Source organism: Mobula birostris, chromosome 23 (assembly GCF_030028105.1).
Source record: "Mobula birostris isolate sMobBir1 chromosome 23, sMobBir1.hap1, whole genome shotgun sequence".
In the NCBI taxonomy this organism is placed as follows: domain Eukaryota; kingdom Metazoa; phylum Chordata; class Chondrichthyes; order Myliobatiformes; family Myliobatidae; genus Mobula; species Mobula birostris.
Window position 1 is genome coordinate 18,057,955 of NC_092392.1, and position 12,222 is coordinate 18,070,176.

A 12,222-nucleotide genomic window follows, 5' to 3' on the forward strand; every position below is an offset into this window, starting at 1 on the left:
CAGTGGGATTTTTAGGCATGTGGATGACAGATTGTGACTGAAACTCTCCCTTGGCTCATTTAACTCCAATTTCAGAAGATATCATCTGCTGTGGAGTTATACTTGAACAGAATTCCTTGCCTTTTACATAGCAAAGGAGGAAATCAGTAATGTTAAAGAGCAGTTCATTGCTTTTACATATCTTACATATTGCATAACTTAATATAAAGTAACATCGCACAGGCATCCCAGGGAAACATCGGAACATTTAATGGAAGCTCACCGCCACTTACAGTCTTGCTCAAACAATCTGTGAAAAACCAGCTTAACCCACTTCAGAGAGCAGCACACACAAAGTACTGAAGGAATTCAGGAGGCCAGGCAGCATCTATGGAAAAGCGTACAGCCAACATTTTGGGCCGAGACCCTTCGGTAGGGCTGGAGAAAAAAAGCTGAGGAATAGATTTAAAAGGTTGGGGAAGGGAGAGAGAGAGAGAGACAAGCACAAGGCGATAGGTGAAACCTGAAGGGGGAGGGATGAAGTAAGGAGCTGGGAATCTGATTGGTGAAAGACATACAGGACTGGAGAATAGGGAATCTGATAGGAGAAGGCAGAGGGCCATAGAAGAAAAGGGGGAGGAGCACCAGAGGGAGGTGAAAGGCAGGTAAGGAGATAAGGTGAGAGGGAAATGGGAATGGGGAATGGAGGAAGTGGGAATTACCGATGTTCATGGCATCAGGTTGGAGGCTACCCAGACAACTTGAATGTGGACTCATCATGACAGTAGGCCATGGACTGACATGTCGGAAGGGGAATAGGAAGTGGAATTAAAATAGGTGGCCACTGGGAGATCGCGCTTTTTTCTGAGAAAGGGAGCATTGGTGCTCAGCGAAGCAGCCTCCCAGTCTGCATTGGTTCTCACCGATATGCTGGAGGTCACACCGGGAGCACCGGATACAGTAGATGATCCCAACAGACTCACAGGTGAAGTGTCGCCTCACCTGGAAGGACTGTTTGGACCCTGAATGGTAGTGAGGCAGGAGGTGGAGGGGCAGGTGTAGCACTTGTTCAGTTGCAAGGATAAGTGCCAGAAGGGAGATCAGTTGGGGAAGGATGAATGGACAAGGGAGTCACGTAGGGAGTGTTCCCTGCACAAAGCAGTAAGTTGTGGGGTGGGGGTGGGGGGGAGGAAAAAATGTGCTTGGTGGTGGGATCCCTTTGGAGATGGCAGAAGTTCTGGAGAATTATGTGCTGACTCAGAGCCTGGTGGGGTGGCAGGTGAGGACAAGTGGTGGGATTATGGGGTGAGGGCAGACGTGCAAAATGGAAGAAATGTGGTTGAGGGCAGCGTTGATGGTGGAGGAAGGGAAGCCACTTTCTTTGAAGAAGGAGGACATCTCCTTAGTTCTGGAATGTAAAACCTCATCCTGAGAGCAGATGTGATGGATACGGAGGAACTGAGAGAAGAGAATGGAGTTTTTACAAGTAAAAGGATGGGAAGAGGTATAGTTCAGGTCACTGTGAAAGTCCATGGGTTTATAATAGACATCAGTAGAAAAGAGGTCTCCAGAGATACGTTCAGAGAGGTCGAGAAAGGGGAGGGAAATGGACCGGGTAAATTTGAGGGCAGGGTGGAAGTTGGAGGAAAAATTGATGAAGTCGACAAGCTCCACCTGGGTGCAGGAAACAGTACCAACGCAGTCATCGATGTAGTGTAGGAAAAGTTGGGGAGTGATACCAGTGTAGGCTTGGAACACAGACTGTTCCACGTAGCCAAAAAACAGGCAGGCAAAGCTGGGACCCATGCAAGTGCCCGTGGCTGCACCTTTTGCTTGAAGGAAGGGGGAGAAGCCAAAGGAGAAATTATTTAGAGTGAGGACAAGTTCCGCCAGATGGAGGAGAGTGATGGTGGAGGGGAACTGGTTGGATCCGGTGTCCAGAAAGAGAGCGAGGGCTTTGAGGCCTTCCTAGTGGGGGATGGAGATATATAGGGACTGGACATCCATAGTGAAAATAAGATGACTGGGGCCAGGGAACTTGAAATTATTGAAAAGATCAAGACCGTGTGAAGCGTCACTGATTAGGTAGGAAAAGACTCAACCAGGGGGTATAAAATTGAGTCAAGGTATGCAGATATAAGTTCAGTGGGGCAGGAACAAGCAGAAACAATGGGTCTACCTGGACAGTCAGGTTTCTGGATCTTTGGTAGAAGGTAAAATCTGAGGTGCATGGCGTGGGAACTATGAGGTTAGTGGCAGTATATGGGAGATCCCCAGGTTTTGTTTTTTTTTACAAGAATTATGTGCTGGGTGTGGAGGCAGGCAGGATGGTAGGTGAGGACAAGAGGAACCCTATCCCTGGTGGGGTGGCGGGAGGATGGGGCGAGGGCAGCCCCACTAATTTTGCCAAAAATATTTTCGAGTGTTTTAAATTTTGGTATAAATACTAAAATGAAATATTCTGACAAATAATGAGAATGTATTTTACAATAGATTTCCATAAAGTTATTGTATCATTGTTTACAAATATGTTGTATCATCTTTTTTCAAATCACAAATTTGAATACCTAGGGTATTCAAATACCTGGGGGCAATCATCAGTGATGAAGGATCAAGACCAGAAGTCCTGGCAAGAAGCGCACAGACAATGACTGCACTATCCAAACTCACGACAATATGGAGGTTCAGCAACATCACCATGAAGTACAAGATCAGACTCCTGCATGCACTGGTATTCTCCATCTTCCTGTACGCATGTGTGACATGGACCCTCACAGCAGAGCTACAGAGGAAGATACAGGCCTTGGAAATGAGATGCTATCGCAACAACTTGGGCATCTCATACTTGGACCACATCACAAACGAGCAGGTCCGCTAGACCATCCAGCACTACATTGGCCCCCATGAAGACCTTCTCACAACGGTGAAGAAAAGAAAGCTGAAATGGTACGGCCACATAACAAGATCCAGTGGCCATGCAAAGACCATTCTACAAGGAACTGTAGAGGGGAAAATAAGGAGAGGTAAACAGAGGAAAAGATGGACGGACAACAATAAAGAATGAACAGGGAAAACAATTGCGCTGACCCAGGCTCTGGCACACAACTGCTACAGATGGAACAGACTGGTGCAAAGCTTGTCATGACAGCACCCCGATGACTCCACCAGGAGTTAAGGGCACAAGGAAGGAAGGAAGGATATTTGAATAAAGACTCTGACTCACAGCTCAATATAAAGCTGCTCTAGTGTCCAAATGGCAGCAACGCTTTGTCCTCCATGAATGCTTAAGGCAAAATATACTACTACAAAGTGGCAGTTCCAGGCCACCAATCAACCAACCACTGGCCAGGCAGAATGGGAAACGTACAGTCTGAATACTTATCATTGATGCGCATAATTGCCCGTAAAAAAATACAATCTGCTTATAAAAGAACGAGATAAATGCCTGCAAGTAAATCGCCAAGATTGGACAACTCAACACAAGCAAAGCTGCGCAAGGTTTGGCCAGTACCCAGAGATTCTATTACTCTATGTTTTAATTTTAATATTTAATACGGCAGGACAGCCTAATGAAACTACTCTGTTAGAAAAAAAAGTCATTCCATTAGGCAGTGGTAGAGTGGCAAAATCACACAGGGGTTTAGGCAGTTCTTTTTATAACCATTGATGCATTTATCCAATATATTTTCGACAATATTTTTTAAAATGAGCATCATTGCACAGCCATTTTTCGCTCAATATCGGCACGACCAAAGAGCTGATAAGTGACTTCAGATGAGGAAACCAGAGGTCCATGAGCCAGCTCTCATCAGGGGATCAGAGGTGGAGAGGATCAGCAACGACAAATTCCCTGATGTGATCATTTCAGAGAACCTGCACTGGGTCCACCAAGTAAGAGCCATCACGAAGAAAGCACGGCAGCACCTCGGCTTTCTTAGAGGGTTGCACAGTCTCGGCATTTCATCTAAAACTTTGACAAACTTCTATAGATATGTTGTGGAGAGTATACGAACTGGCTGCATCACAGCCTGGTATGGAAACACCAATGCCCTTGAATAGAAGAGCCGACTAACAGTAGTGGATACGGCCCAGTCCATCGTGGGTAAAGCCCTTCCCACCATCCTATTGTGTTCTCGTATTTACTATGAATGCCCACAAGTAAATTAATCTCAGGGTTGTATATGGTGACCTATACGTACTTTGATAATAAAAATTACTTTGAACTTTGAAACTTAAACATGTTGTTCTTTTGGTTTGTATGCTTTTGTGGCAATTGCTACCCAGAAATTGCAGTTACACATAAATTGTAAAAGAAATAGTTTAGTTGGCCCAATCAGGTAATGTTAATAAATGCTAAGGTCTGATATCAAAAAAGGATGCAAATTGCTTGGCAGACATGCATAGTATATAACTGTTCGAACAAGTGTTTGTTCCATGGCTGTCTGACACAATTATTTCTTAATATGCTACAAAGGTGATTTGTCCAAGTTTTGATTTTTCAATTTTTTTTTTATTTTTGATTTTTCTCACCATCAACAAGGAAGTATCACAGATCAAAGAGTCAAAACAGCAAGGAAAGGATTTTCAGCAAGAACTGGAGTACTTCCTTGATGGACTTTTGAGTGTAGTTCACTACTCCATGAGCTTCAGAACCACTGACCTAGTTAATACTCTTCCTGGTTACTGAGAACACTCAGTTAGGCAAGCAACTGTTTCATCCCAAACACAAAAGACTGACCGTTGGAATATCTGTTCAGAAATCAATTCTAATACCATACTTTGAAGAAAGTTGTTTACAATTTAGTAGGTAAATATCAATAATTCCTCAAGAACTTCCCTCTTTAGCTGTTCCCAACCTCAGGACTCCTATGTACAGATGTTGCAATGTACTATCTGCTAAAGTTTTGTGGATGGATATGGGAAAACAACAAATATTTCTGTACATCAGGAACATTCATCATCTTTGACAGACAACCAACCGGGGAGAGAACAGCCCAGCATCCGTCACTGGATAGTGCTTGGTCTAGTTCCTGTTATTTGATGGTATCCACAGCACTGAAGGTCTTGCTCCCGAGTAATTTGTAAAGTCAGCTTTACGCAATTGGGGGTTGGGGGGGGGGGGTAGCATAACCTTTCTCATTAGGTCAGATGAGTTGGGTTACTCGGTGCAGACTGCAAACTATGGGTCGAGTGAAACTCAGTAATCACTAGAGTGTTCAAATTTCCAAACCAACAACAGTCTCTTTTAACTCCAGCTTTGGGATTGGCTCCAGTGACAAATTCAAATACTAGTCTTGTGCTCTGAAGAGGAGTACAATGTGAACCAACTGCATGTAAATCATTTCTTCTACCTCACTACAGTCCAGTTCATTCAGGTACTTTTACCAATTTCATACTGCAATCATTGGAATCCCATTATTGATATATTTTATATATAATTAGATTAAGACCAGATAGCTAGGTGGAATATTATGCACTCAGCTTTTATCACAACCTTCTCAAGAATATACCCAAGAGCAGACGAATAAAAAATATTTTTCATAGTCTTTCAGGAAATATCACAATAACAATGAAAGCAAACTCATTGTTCCTCACCTTGCTAGAGTCCCTGTTTGCTGATCCTAGCAGGTACATACCTTGGTTCCTTCAGGTCAGCAAATAATGACAATTCCCTATCCTTGCACACTTGCAAATAATGGCCAATACCTGTCTTGCCTTCTGTTTACTTGGTACATCGTAAGATCTCTATTCATTTGCCTCACGATATTTTAATAACATTAAGATGAAGAAATCTGCAGATGCTGGAAATCCAAAGCAACACAAACAAAATGCTGGAGGAACTCAGCAGGCCAGGGAGCATCTATCAGTATAGTTGACATTTTGGGCCAAGGCTATTCGCTACTCCTGATGAAGGGTCTCAGCCCAAAACGTCAAATGTTTACTCTTTCCCAACAATGCTGCCTGGCCTGCTGAGTTCCTCCAGCATTTTGTGTGTGTTATTTAAATAATATTGCTTTTTTAAAATATTATGTTTCCTAACATTATATTCCATCTCCCACTGTTTTCCCCTAGTTTCTTCATCTGTGATGCTTGTTTTCCCTATCTTTGTATAGCGGACAGACTTGCATCTACTCATCTGTATATTCCCTAGAACTCACTGCCTATGCACCCACTTGCCAAGTAAATGAATCCTTTTTATTTCTACTCTCTATTTTCTGTCATATTAAAATACTACCCACAAGACCAAGAACCCTCATCTTGTTCAACGGAGTTTTGTACAGTGGCACCTAATTGAACATCTTTTGGAAATCAAATGCATTAAATCTACTACTAGTTCTTCTTTCTCCTTCCTGCTGAGGACAGTCTCAAAGCATTTAAATAAATCAAATTTCACACGTAAGTCCAAGCTACCTTAATGCAAAGGTTAAGAATGAATGTATCAGAGAGGTCAAGCAGCCCCAATAATCAAAATTAGGGTATTTCACTGAATTTTTATTCATAATATTGATTATGAAGGTGGAATTAACAGAATATTTTGTATATTAATATTGAGGCAAAAAGCAAGATAGCTTTCCAACTTCATATATTTCAGCCAGAATAGGAAAATATTTCAAAATTATCTGGTAATGAAAGTGAGAATTGGTATCTGAAGTACACACCAGATATACTTCATTGGCTGCAAGAGAGCTTTGTAAGTTCAAAAAGTATTGAATTAAACATGTTATTTCTTTGCATGTGGCTGCAGAAACCAGTTATACGTTTGAAGTTACAGATAACAAAATCAAACAGTCAGAAGATTAAATGTAGTTTTAAAAAAAATATTACAAAGAAGGTAAAATTATTAGCAAGAAGAGAAAAGTTAATAAGCAACAGCTCCTTTAATTCCAAATAATCTTTTCTCCCTTGCTTCTACAAGGTGGTAACAACTATAGATGTCCATGGGAGTTTAAGCTTGTCACCATAATAGGCTGTGTCTTGATTCATTTGGATTCCAAGCTGTATTTAAAATAAATTCCTTTCTGCACTTTCTTTCTATGCTTTTCGATCAGCAAGTTTACATTATGATTGTTGAAAAGCTGTCATTCACAACTCTATCTCTGCATGATGAATGGATTGCATGTGGTTGTTTAAAGGCCAATAAATCTTTGTACAAAGACTGGAGCATTGAGAAAAGCTCGGGAGTTCCCCAGCCTTGTTTCCACTTCTATCGCTACAAATATGGCTTTTCATAGCAGGTTTTAAATCCAAAGATTTACTATTAGAATATCAAAAATATGTATCTGTCATGCAAAATATTTGTCATTGAAATAGTGCAATCAGCAGATGAAAAATTAGATTTCTGCCAATTGTGAGCATAAGTATGAGAAAGTAAGTGTGCAAACACGAGGGACATCGAGAAGCATGGAATTCACTTTTAAAAAAGTAGATGCTCTAATGTTTCTTTGAAAGCTTGTATTAATCATTGTTATTGATGTATAACGTCTATCATAATAAATTCCAGATGTATGGTATAAAAGGACTAAATTCAAAATGAGGGTTGATCTATAGCATTTGGTTAAATTCTGCAATTGTTGGTACTCAGTGAGCCTCATTGCAAAATTAAGTACAATGAGAACACATTTAAAGCTTTAGACCTTTTTCAAGAAAAAATATTGCCCTGACATATCATGCAACACACATCAAAGTTGCTGGTGAACGCAGCAGGCCAGGCACCATCTCTAGGAAGAGGTACAGACGACGTTTTGGTCCGAGACCCTTCGTCAGGACTAACTGAAGGAAGAGGAGTAACTGGAGGCTACCCAGACGGAATATAAGGTGTTGTTCCTCCAACCTGAGTGTGGCTTCATCTTTACAGTAGAGGAGGCCGTGGATAGACATATCAGAATGGGAATGGGATGTGGAATTAAAATGTGTGGCTACTGGGAGATCCTGCTGGCATGAACATTGACTTCTCAAACTTCCGCTAATGCCCCACCTCCCCCTCGTACCCTATCCATTATTTATTTATATACACACATTCTTTCTCTCTCTTTCCTTTTTCTCCCTCTGTCCCTCTGACTATACCCCTTGCCCATCCTCTGGGTTCCCCCCGCTTTCCCTTGTCCCTGGGTCTCCTGTCCCATGATCCTCTCATATCCCTTTTGCCAATCAACTGTCCAGCCCTTGGCTCCATCCCTCCCCCTCCCGTCTTCTCCTATCATTTTGGATCCCCTCCTCCCCTCTTACTTTCAAATCTCTTACTAGCTCTTCCTTCAGTTAGTCCTGACGAAGGGTCTCAGCTCGAAACGTCGACTGTACCTCTTCCTAGAGATGCTGCCTGGCCTGCTGCGTTCACCAGCAACTTTTATGTGTCTTGCTTGAATTTCCAGCATCTGCAGAATTCCTCATGTTTGCGTGTCCTGACATATCATTTTTATTTTTAGAGAGACAAACACTTATCCTGTTGATTAATGAGCCAATTCTGAATCTACAATAAGATGATTATACCAGAATCAGGCTCAATACCACCAGCATATGTCATGAAATTTGTTTACTTTGCAGCAGCCGTACAAAAAACTGTGAATTACAGTAAATATATACATATATAATAGTTAAATTAATTAAGTAGTGTAAAAATAGAAATTATAAAAAAGTAGTGAGGTAGTGTTCATGGGTTCAATATCCATTTAGAAAGCAGATGGCAGAGGGGAAGAAGCTGTTCCTGAATCGTTGAGTGTGTGCCTTCAGGCTCCTGTACCTCCTTCCTGACGGCTGCAATGAGAAGAGGGCATGTCCTGGGTGAAGGGGGTCCCCAATAATGGACGCCGCCTTTTTGAGGCATCACTTCCTGTGGACATCCCCTTGGCTTCCAACAGCTCATGATCAGACAAGTGCGGAAACAGGTGAGAAAATAAATAAATAAAATGTGAAAGGGACTGCGGTTAATTAATGAAAAAAACAAAGACTTCTGCTTTAAGTGACGTTTGGTGACCACATTTACGAGAGTTGGGCACTGATTGGGCTGCAAGGCCAGGTATGAATGGTATCTGGGATCCTCGGCACAGCAACTTACCCAGTGCCCTGGTTTCAAGTGTATGCCATGGTGCACAGCAAGAGGTCAGGTATATGTGCATCTACCCTCCAGTTCTTCCTGAATCCACTACTGGCTGCTCCTCATCACAACCAGCCCATTCCTCATTGCAGTCCTGCCGGCTAATTCTCCTTGTTTTCCAACCTCATTGAATTTGGAAACCTGTACACAATGACTTAAAAAAATTTATTTTTCCTAACTAGCTCCTGAGTTTATATTGTTTACCAAGCTTATGTAATATCAGGGGGCTTCAAAAGCAAGGATATTTCAACAGATGATGTGGTGACTTGCTCAGTGTATGAGAATGAGTTAGCCTTCAGTACTAAGAAACAATAATAATTCACCAAATGTGCACACTCATCATAACTGTAGCATCATTTTGTGCAAGTTTCAATACCATTGAGGAATTTCAATGGAACCGAAATTGTTTGGTGCATTAAGTAGAATGTAAGAAAGCAATAAATTCAGTTTATGGACTATTTGATTTGGAGACTCACAAGTACTACATGGAATCTGTCTGGTTTTCGGGAACCTAGTTTGCTTGAAGAGGAACTGCAGAAGTTCTCATGTGTTCAGTATTTTGAAACTACCCTGTCCTTTTGCCAAAAGGGTTTATCAGGCGTGTTTGTTGGCTGAAGGAGAGTACGTGCCGTTGACGCTGCTTTTATGTTATTTTCACTGAACTAAAGAAAAATTAGGCTTCCTGCACTGATGCTCAGTGGTCACGCTGTGCTGCTGCAAAACGCTCCCCGTCATTAAGTACCACTGAGGTCTAGGATAGCCTGAGCAGCTCGGTCAATAACCTCAGATTTCATCAGAAAAAAATCATTCCCTTGTCATAATATTTCAGGTAGGCTGATGATTGTCAACTTGGGACGGTCTGAAACAGCACCCAGGGGACTGGATGATTCATTTTCTAGAGAGGCAGATGCTTGGAAAACAACCTCATTTAAAACCCCTCAGGCAAATGATAGATTTCAACTTCAAAAATAAACAGCTGCATCTCTCAACAGTGCTAATATTAACTTGCTTTCATTTTTTTATTATGTTCCCAGAAAGATTAGTTATATTACAGCAATTTTGATAAATATCTTTCTTAATAATAAACACTAATTGTTCTGGAGCTTCTAAGATATACTCATAATAGCACGAAGTGAAATTATTTATCCAGGTCACAAAGATATTTGGTAGTTTCATCTGGGCAAAAAAAAACTAAATAGTGCTCAAGTAGTTGAAGCCAGCTGTATTGGAGAGTGTTAGAGTGTTTTTCAAGAGCTGTGCATGAGCTTAATAGCTCACAGGGTCTCTGAAGCTATTTGACCCATGAAACTATTTTTGGCTCAACTTAAGAGCAATCTTACTTGACCCACTTCCTTGTTCTCTTTGTTATAGTCCTGAAAATTATGTTCTTTGAGATATTAATCCAGCTCCCTTTTTAATATTACCATTGGATCTGCTTCCACTACTTCCTCAGGTCCAAAACACTTATTGTTTAATATAGGGAGGGAGGGGAACATCGACTCAGACAATGAGAGGACTGCGTCGGGCATTTTCATGCCTTACAAGGCGCAGATTGGAATATAAATGCTGTTTATCTGCCAATCATTCTATGTCTTCAATTCATGAACCTTTTGCCCATGGTAATAGTTTCTTCCTTACTGCTCTGAGTGTACCTTCATGGCTATAAACACCTCTATCAGATCTTCCAACCTCCTGGGCTCCAGGGACCAACTTCTCTCCCGTCTGCCAATATAACCAACATCCACCTTCTCCAGTAAATCTCTTCTGCATCCTCTTCATTGCCTTCAGAATCTTCCTAAAGTGTTGAACCCAAAACTGGCCAAACCAGTGTTTCATTACAGTCCTTCAAGACTTCTTTGCTCTTGTACTCTAAGCCCGGGGTACCATACACTTCTTAACCACTTTCAAACCTACTCTACCACTTTGAAAGAAATGTGCACATATACTTCCAGATCTCTGCTCTGACAACCCTTTCAGAATTGATTCTCCTTGCTTATATAGTAGGCACTCGCACACTTAAGAAGCATGATTAAGCACTTGAATCGTCTAGGCAATGTCGGCTACAGACCAAATGTCCATAAATGGGGTTTGTATAGATAGGTACTGGATGATCAGGATGGATGTGGTGGGCTGAATGGTCTGTTTCTATGATGTATTTCCATGACTCTTTGACTTTATTACCCCATCTATCTACTTCCTCATACCTTCAACTCTGTCTAGTTTTTGCTTAAGCAAAATTGTAATTACATCATTATTACTAGAGACTCCACAGGAGCCTATTCATCCTTGGTAAAAACCAATATAAAAACTTCATACAATATAGTATCTTAGCTATGGTCTCTGGTTCTATGAGTAAATTTCTTTTCTTTTTGATTTTTAATTTTTCCTTTTTGTTTAGTTTTCTTTTATGGTTTCTCCCAATCTTTTCCCCTCCTTTCTTTGGCTCTAATATGTTCTTTCCCCCAGCCCTCAGTCTGGAAATGCCGCATTTCTTGTAGAGACACAAACATACTGATCAACAGTTTTCCTCAACATGCCTCTGACATGCCTTCCCTTTTCGCCCCATTATGTCTTTGTTACTGAAGTTATATTTGCATAATTAAAATCCCCATTACTACTACTCAGAGACCTTTGCTCATCTCTGCAACTTCCACGTGAATTTTCTTCTCAATCTCCTTCCCACTAGTTAACAGCCCTCAGTGTCGACCTAAGTGTGAATTTGCACCCCCAGTGCTTCTTTATTCTAAACAAATAAATTCTGTTATTCCAACATATTGTCTCTTTCTCTCTCCCCCAATCAATATAGCCACTTCCCACTTGTTTCTACCCTTCTCTATCTTTCATCATAGCATTTTATAAAGCATTGTAAGACCAGTAAAGATGTCAAGTGCAATAGTTGCTTGATAGAATGCCAATAATTAAAGTTGTTAGATTGCGGGTGGCTTTGACAAAGCTAATATGTCAAAATTCTAACAGTATGATAAATATAGCTATCACAGGATTTATTATTACAGTGTTTCAAAATGAAGAGTATTGGACATTTTAAGCTGATAGATGCTATCAGTGTTCACCAAAGATTACTTCAATAAAGTATGCTTTCAAGAAAAGCAATAACAAGAAGCCAATATATGCTTAAATGTAGCATCTTTATC

The 12,222-nt window shown here is 41.1% G+C and overlaps 1 protein-coding gene across 5 annotated transcripts in view; it reads right to left on the reverse strand.

Moving 5' to 3' along the window:
- The window catches only part of LOC140186954 (voltage-dependent calcium channel subunit alpha-2/delta-1), a 747,581-nt gene that overhangs the window by 209,066 nt on the left and 526,293 nt on the right, over window positions 1-12,222 (reverse strand). The gene's annotated exons all lie outside the window — the stretch shown is intronic.